The 8,295-nt window shown below is 39.8% G+C and overlaps 1 protein-coding gene across 1 annotated transcript in view; it reads right to left on the reverse strand.

Annotated features, from left to right (window-relative positions):
• The window catches only part of LOC123249952 (acyl-coenzyme A synthetase ACSM3, mitochondrial-like), a 28,408-nt gene that overhangs the window by 2,407 nt on the left and 17,706 nt on the right, over window positions 1–8,295 (reverse strand). The gene's annotated exons all lie outside the window — the stretch shown is intronic.

An 8,295-nucleotide genomic window follows, 5' to 3' on the forward strand; every position in this document is an offset into this window, starting at 1 on the left:
AAGATCTGACCTATTAGAAGTCTCTGGCCAGAAGATGCAAATGATTAGTAACAGTTCACTTGTAAAATAGAAATGAACCTCTTAACTGGGAAAAAGGGAGAAGTTGTTAAAAAATGCAAAGGGGTTTTGATGTAGAGCTTTTCATTTTGAAGCATTTAGTGGGATAAGCCACAGGGAAATTATAATTAGAGATTGAGTGCTCAGAACAACAGATCAAATGAGGCTTTTACCAAGAGAAATTTCAAAAGGTTCTCAATATGGCAGGGAAATTCAGAACAGTGAAGTTTTTGACTTAAGAAGAGGCAATAAGCATCTAGAAATGGACAGGATCAGACAATAAGCAATAATTGAGAAGCAATCCAAGTCATGGCAGGCCTGTTGGGAAAAAGGCTTAGTTAAGCAAATTTGATAGCAGGAAGTTAGTAGCAAGGATGGTTGGCTGGTAATAGGTATGATGGGATTAATAATCACAATGTGCTTTAATGTAATGATCTGTAGTAGAAGATGCATTGAATAAATTGTCTATTACATTCCTACTTTTACCCACAAATAAACACCAACATCCACCTAGTATAATATTAACCAACTGATAGGAATCAATAAGATTTGTCTTGCAAGTGTTGCTGTTAAATGACACTGGACATCACATTTACTTTCCTTTTACAATAAGTAAAAAAAAATCTAATGTAAAGTTAGTTGGTCAAGAATCATTTGTTAACAGTGTTATGTGCCAAGCACGGTGCTAGATGCTGGGTGGCAGAGAAGGGGGCTTTCTGATCCAGGCATATAGAAAAGGCCTCTGGGCTGGCCACCTAAGAGTCTACCTTGCCTCCTCACAGTCTCTCACCTCCCACATCCAATCTGTGGCCAAAGCTTGTTAGTATCTCTCCAATATGCCTTTTCCTCTCCTCTCAGATTGCCACCACTCCCAATGTAGGCCTTTATCACCCATGGCTGGACTACTGCAATAGTCTGTTAGTGGGTCTGCCTGCCTGCTCAGCTACTCAAGTGATTTTCTTAATGTGCAAGTCAAATTATATAAATACTCCCCTCCCCAAACACTAAATAAAACCTATCAGCTTCCTGTGACTTTCAGGATCAAATGTAAAATCCTTAATTTGGCATGCAAAGCCCTTCATAACCTAAGCTGTGCTCTTCCCTTTCCAGGATTCTTACACCTTACTTCCTGCTACATACTCTTTAATTCAGTAACAATAACCTCTTTGCTGTTCCATGAACAACTCCATCTCTCAACTTCTGGCATTTTTTCTGGCTGTCCCTCACTTCTTGAATGTTCTTTCTCATCTCCACCTTCTGGCTTCCTCCAAGTCCCAACTTAAATCCCAACTTCTAGGAAGCCTTTGCTTGTTCTTTAGTCATTTCAGTCCTATCCAACTCTTTGTGACCCCAATTTGGGATTTTTTTGGCCAAGATACTGGAATGGTTTGCCATTTCCTTCTCCAAGCTGATTTTACAGATGAAGAAACTGAGGCAATCTGGTCAGTTCCTGAGGCCTGACATCACCCAGCTATTAAGTGTTTGAGGCCAGATTTGAACTTAGGAAGAGAAGTCTCCCTGACTCTAAGCCTGACACTATCTACTATGGTATGCTATTATGACAGCAGTGTGACGTTTTTTTAGCCATCTAAGACCTGGATTCAAATATTGGCTCTGCCACATAGGCAAGACACAATGCCCTGTGCATTCAGACTGTGAAATAAGGAGGTTGGACACGATGACCCCTAAAGTCGCTTCCAGCTTTAAATCTTAGGATCCTACAATTCACAGCTGCTAAAATATACTAAACAACACTCACCCATGGCATGAAAGGACAGGAGTAGCATGGTGAATTCTGCCCATCAATTCTGTTATTAGAACCACAGCAATAACTAATAACAAAATAGACTGATTTGAGTTTTTTCTAACATTTTGTTAAACTCTTACTTTCTGTTTGACAGAAAGACAAGAGCTAGGTAAACAGGGTTAAGTGACTTGCCCCGTATCACACATCTGTCTGAGGCTAGATCTGAACCTAGGACTTCATGACTCCTGGCCTGACATTGGTATTCATTGAGCTGACTAGGTGCCTTTCTAACATATTCTTAAAGAGATGCTAATTAACAAAGAAATAGACAAAAAAAAAAAATCCAGAAGAATGGTCCCAGAGAATCAGAGAAAGCTGAAGCTAGGATTTCTTCATTTTACAGTTAAAGAAACAGGCTCAACGAGGTGAAAAAACTTGCTCTAGTTAATGGAAGAGCCAGGGATAGAATCCAGATTTATCAGATTCTAGGCCTGTGTTCTTGCCAATACCATGATCTTTCTCATCCACAAACTAGATCATTCACCTTAGAATACCTGACCATGTGCAATAAGCAGTTATCAAATACTTAACTCCGATGAATCAGTTAACACTATCAACCAGTCATATCACCTTTTAATTTTTAAATTTTCTTCACCTCATATTCCAACTGGTTGGATTTTATAATCTCATAAAACTATGCTAGTTTAAAATGAAAACGCAATATATCAATTGCACTCAGATTTAACCAATTTCTAAAGATATTTTTCATTCCCACTGGAGGCAGGGAATGTGAATAAAAGGAAGGCTAAGTTGAGGGCAATTAAATTAAACACAACTTGTTATTTAAATACCATTGATGACTTCCAGGTTAAGATGGCTGCAGAGTAGAAGCAGGGCACTTAACTCTCCTCACCACCAACCCATACATGATACCTCAAAAGGACAAAAAAACCAAATCCAGATGAATGAAGGGACCCATCAATAGGGCACAGCATTGAAGGAAGGTGGGATTTGGGCATTGCTACACCATAAGGGGGTGAAATAGCTCCCACCAAAATGTGAACTGATCAATCCTCCGCCACCCAACCTATGGTGCCAGAGTCAGAGTCAGAGCCAGTGCCAGTGTGCCAGAATTAGAGCAAGCGTGGAGCAATCTCTTAAGTTCTTGAAAGCTAACTGGGACCACCAGGGGCATGCTCCTGAGAGCAGTAAGACTTGAGAATCCAAGAGGCTAAAGAGCATGGACCTTGGGCACAGAGTTAGAGCTAAGGGGAGACAGACAGTGGAAGCAGCGCACTGAGACTGGAAGAGGAGCAAGCGTGGGGGCAATCTCTGAGTTTTTGGCAGCTGATTAGGACCACCAGGGACTTGACCCTGAGAACAGCTAGACTTGAGACCCCAGGAGGCTAAAGAGCATAGACCTTGGGTGCGGGAATAGAGCTGAGAAGGGCAGCAGACAGTAGAAGCTGCGCTGATTCTCATAAAGTAGCCTCAGGCAAAAACTGCTCCATAGCTCCATATACAGAGAGCCTGCCCACCTCACTCAGACTTCTGGCTGAGTAGGAAAAACCAGCATAGCGATGGCTAACAATATCCAAGAAATACAACTTTCAACTACCAGAAAGAACAAGAGAAAGACACTGACACTGGATAATTTTTATGGAGAAAAAATCCAGACCACAGAGCAGACAGCAGAGGAGGACAAACATGTAAACACATGCAAATCTTCCCCAAAAAAATGAAAATTGGTCACAAGCTCTGAAGAGTTCAAATCTGAAATCATGAGAAAGAAGATATTTGGCAAGAAAAGAGGGAAATAGCTCAAAAAGAAATCAACAGTTTAAAAGACAGAAACTACCAATTGGAAAAAAGATGCCCCCAAATCAAATGAAATGATAAGCAAATTGAAGACCAAAATTAAACAGCTGGAAAAGATAGACCAAACCAAAAAGGGAAATCAAAAGATTATAGCAGAAAATCAGTTGCTAAAGACCAGAATTGGACAAGTAGAAGCCAATGATCATGCAAGACAGCAAGAACTAATAAAACAAAGTAAAAAAAAAAAGACAAAATAGAAGGAAACATGAAATATCTCACTGACAAAATGACAGACCAAGAAAACAGGTCTAGAAGAGACAATTTGAGAATCATTGGTCTTCCTGAAAAATCAGAAACAAACAGGAATCTTGACATCATACTACAAGAAATTATGCAAGAAAACTGCCCTGATGTTCTTGAACAAGAGGGCAAAATAGACATTGAAAGAATCCATAGATTACCCTCTATACTAAATTCTCAAAAGACAACCCCAAGGAATATAATTGCTAAATTCGAGAGTTTCCAAGTTAAGGAGAAATTACAAGAAGCCAGAAAAAGATATTTCCAATATCAAGGAACATCAATCAGGATTACACAGGATCTGTCAGCCTCCATATTAAAAGATTGCAAGGCTTGGAATACAACATTCAGAAAGGCAAGAGAATTGGGTGTACAACCAAGGATCACCTACCCATCAAAACTGACTACTTCCAGGGGAAAATATGGGCATTCAACAAAAGATTTCCAAGGATTTGTGAGGAAAAGACCAGAACTAAGTGGAAAGTTTCATTCCAACCACAAAAATGAAGAGAAACATGAAATGGTAAATAAAAAAGAGAGCAAAGAAAAAAATTCTCTTTTTTAAAAATTTGCTTCTTAAAGGGCTTCAATAAGATCAAATTCTTTGTACTCGTATATGGAGAAATAATTTTGACTACATTAAACTAAAAAGTTTTTATACAGACAAAACCAATGCTACCAAAATAAGAAGGGAAACAACAAATTGAGGAAAAAAATCTTTATAACAAAAAACTCAGATAAAGGTCTAATTACTCAAATATACAAGGAGCTAAAACAATTGTACAAAAAATCAAGCCCTCTCCCAATCGATAAATGGGTAAGGGACATGAATAGGCAATTCTCAGATAAAGAAATCAAAACTATCAATAAGCACATGAGAAAGTGTTCTAAATCTCTAATAATTAGTGAAATGCAAATCAAAACAACTCTGAGAAACAACCGCACACCTAGCAGATTGGCTAAAATGACAACAAAGGAGAGCAATGAATGTTGGAGGGGATGTGGCAAAATTGGGACATTAATGCATTGCTGGTGGAGTTGTGAACTGATCCAGCCATTCTGGGTGGCAATTTGAAACTATGCTCAAAGGGCTTTAAAAGATTATCTTTAGCAAGGGACATGAATAGGCGATTTTCAGATAAAGAAATCAAAACTATCAACAAACACATGAAAAAGTGTTCTAAATCTCTTATACTTAGAGCAATGCAAATCAAAACAACTCTGAGGTACCACCTCATACCTAGCAGATTAGCTAACATTACAGCAAAGGAAAATAATAAATGTTGGAGGGGATGTGGCAAAATTGGGACATTAATGCATTGCTGGTGGAGTTGTGAACTGATCCAACCATTCTGGGTGGCAATTTGAAACTATGCTCAAAGGGCTATAAAAGACTGTCTATCCTTTGATCCAGCCATACTACTGCTGGGTTTATACCCCCAAAGAGATCATAGGGAAAAAGACTTGTGCAAAAATATTTATAGCTGTGCCCTTTGTGGTAGCAAAAAATTGGAGAATGAGGGAATGTCCTCCAATTGGGGAATGGCCAAACAAATTGTGGTATCTGTTGGTGATGGAATACTATTGTGCTCAAAGGAATAATGAACTGGAGAATTCCATGTGAACTGGAATGACCTCCAGGAATTGATGCAGAGTGAAAGGAGCTGAACCAGGAGAACATTATACACAGAGACAGATACACTGTGGTACAATTGAATATAACGGACTTCTCTACTATCAGCAATGCAATGATCCAGAACAATGCTGAGGGACTTATGAGAAAGAAAGCTATCCATATTCAGGGGAAGAACCGTGAGAGTAGAAACACAGAAGAAAAATAACTGCTTGACCACATAAGATGCTAAATAATCACTCTAGTGCAACTATCAATAATATGGAAATAGGTCTTGATCAATGACACGTGTAAAACCCAGTGGAATTGCACGTTGGCTCCAGGGGGGTTTGGGGGGTAGGGTTGGGGGAGAGGGAAAGAACATAAATCATGTAACCATGGGAAAATATTATAAATTTAAAAAATAATTAAAAAAATAAATACCATTGATATTGGGGCAGCTAGATGGCTCAGGCCAGTCTGGCCTCAGACACTGGGCAAGTCACTTAACCTCAGTTTCCTAGCCCTTACCACTCTTCTGACTTGTAAGGAAATGGTTTTAAAAATAAATAAATATTACTGATCTCAAAGCAAATGCCAATATGTGAAGAGGATATAAGAGATCATTTATTTTAATCCTTTCATTTGACAGATAAGGAAAGTGCCAAGAGAAGCAAATTGCTCAAGGTCACATAGCTAGTTACTGGCACAGCAGACACTAGAATCCAGGTCTCCTGAATGCCAAGCATTATTTCTGGTACACTGAGCTGCATATTGCAAATAATTAAGAATAATAGAGTTTCCGGGTTAAGATAGCGGCAGAGTAAGAAGCAGCTCTTAACCTCTCCTGACCGAAACACACAAAACTCCTCAAGGGGACATAAAAACAAGTCCAGACGAACGGAGGAACCCCACAACAGGGCACAGCGTGGAAGGTACGTGGAATCGAGGCATTTCCATGCTATAAAGGGCTCTCACTAAATCGCGGGTTGAGCAACCGCCCCACCCCCACCCCCTCCACACACAACACCTGTACCTCAGAAGCCAGCTAAAAAAAAAATAGAGCAAGTTTGGGGCACCCATCGAGTCATTGGCAGCTCCTGGACCTGTTCCTGAGAGCAGCAAGACTTAGGACTCCACTAAGCCAAAAAAGGCACGCGAAATCTGAGCGCGCGGGAGCAGAACGCAGGGCGCACAGCGCAGGCTGAGCAGAGCGCAGGCACTGAGGAGGCGTGGGTGGAGGCAGACACAGCCAGGAACTAAAGCCTAAGTGGGGAACCAGTGCAGACGGGTATACGACTGTGGAAGTAGCTCCCTGAGACTTGTAAAGGAACCTCCTGCAGAGGATCAAGCAAGGGAGTCCACCAGGGGGCTTGACCTTGGAAAAAACTAGAACTCAGACCTCAGGAGCCAATAGATCTCTGACAGACACTGAGCGCGAGGATAAACCTGAGAAGCTGCTGGGCTAATGATGGCTAATCAGTCACAGGAAGTTCAGAAGAGAAAGAATAATAACAAAAAAAAGAAGTCTTTAACACTCGACAGCTTTTACACAGAGAAAATCCAGACAACCGAGCAAACAGAGGAGGAGAACAAACAACCATCCAGACCCTCCCCAAATAAGGAAAACTCCTCACAAGCTATGGAAGAGTTCAAAACTGAGATTTTGAGGAAAATGGAAGAGATCTGGCAAGAAAATAACAGTTTAAAAGGTAGAATCTTGCAACTGGAAAGCGAGGCTCAGAAACCAAATGAACTGATAAGCAAATTGAACACAAGAAATGACCAGATTGAAAAGGAATACCAGAAGATTATGGCCGAAAACCAGAAGATTATGGCCGAAAACCAGAAGATTATGGCCGAAAACAGAAAGATTATAGCCGAAAATCAATCCCTAAAGGCTAGAATTGAGCAAGTAGAAACTAATGATCTCTCAAGACAACAAGAACAAATAAAACAAAGCCAAAAGACTGAAAAAATAGAAGGAAACATGAAATATCTCAATGAGAGAGTGACAGACCAAGAAAACCGGTCTAGAAGAGACAATTTGAGAATAATTGGTCTTCCAGAAAAACCAGAAATTAATAGAAACCTGGACTCCATACTAACAGAAATAATTCAGCAAAATTGCCCTGAAGTCCTACAACAAGAGGGCAATATAGACATTGATAGGATTCATAGAACACCTGCGGCATTCGATCAAGAAAGGAAAACACCAAGAAATATCATTGCAAAATTCAAGAGTTTCCAAGCAAAAGAAAAAATCTTACAAGAAGCCAGAAAGAAACAATTCAAATATCAAGGAGCAACAATCAGGATCACACAGGATCTGGCAGCCTCAACACTAAAAGACCGCAAAGCGTGGAATACAATATTCAGAAAGGCAAGAGAGCTGGGCCTTCAACCACGGATCAACTACCCATCAAAATTGACTATATATTTCCAAGGGAAAGTATGGGCATTCAACAAAATTGAAGAATTCCAGGTATTTGCACAGAAAAGACCGGGGCTAAATGGAAAGTTTGATATCCAACCACAAAAATCGAGAGAAACCTGAAAAGGTAAATAAGATACAGAGGGGAAAGAAAGAAAACTTATAACTTTTAAATTTGCCTTTTTAAGGGCCTCAGTGAGATCTAATTATCTGTATTCCTTTGTAGAGAAATGTTATGTTTAATTCTCTGTAGTGAACTCTATTCACTATTATAATATTCACTATTATAGTAATCAGAAGAATAATTAACAGGGTGAGGGTGGAACA

This window comes from Gracilinanus agilis, chromosome 1 (assembly GCF_016433145.1).
Source record: "Gracilinanus agilis isolate LMUSP501 chromosome 1, AgileGrace, whole genome shotgun sequence".
In the NCBI taxonomy this organism is placed as follows: domain Eukaryota; kingdom Metazoa; phylum Chordata; class Mammalia; order Didelphimorphia; family Didelphidae; genus Gracilinanus; species Gracilinanus agilis.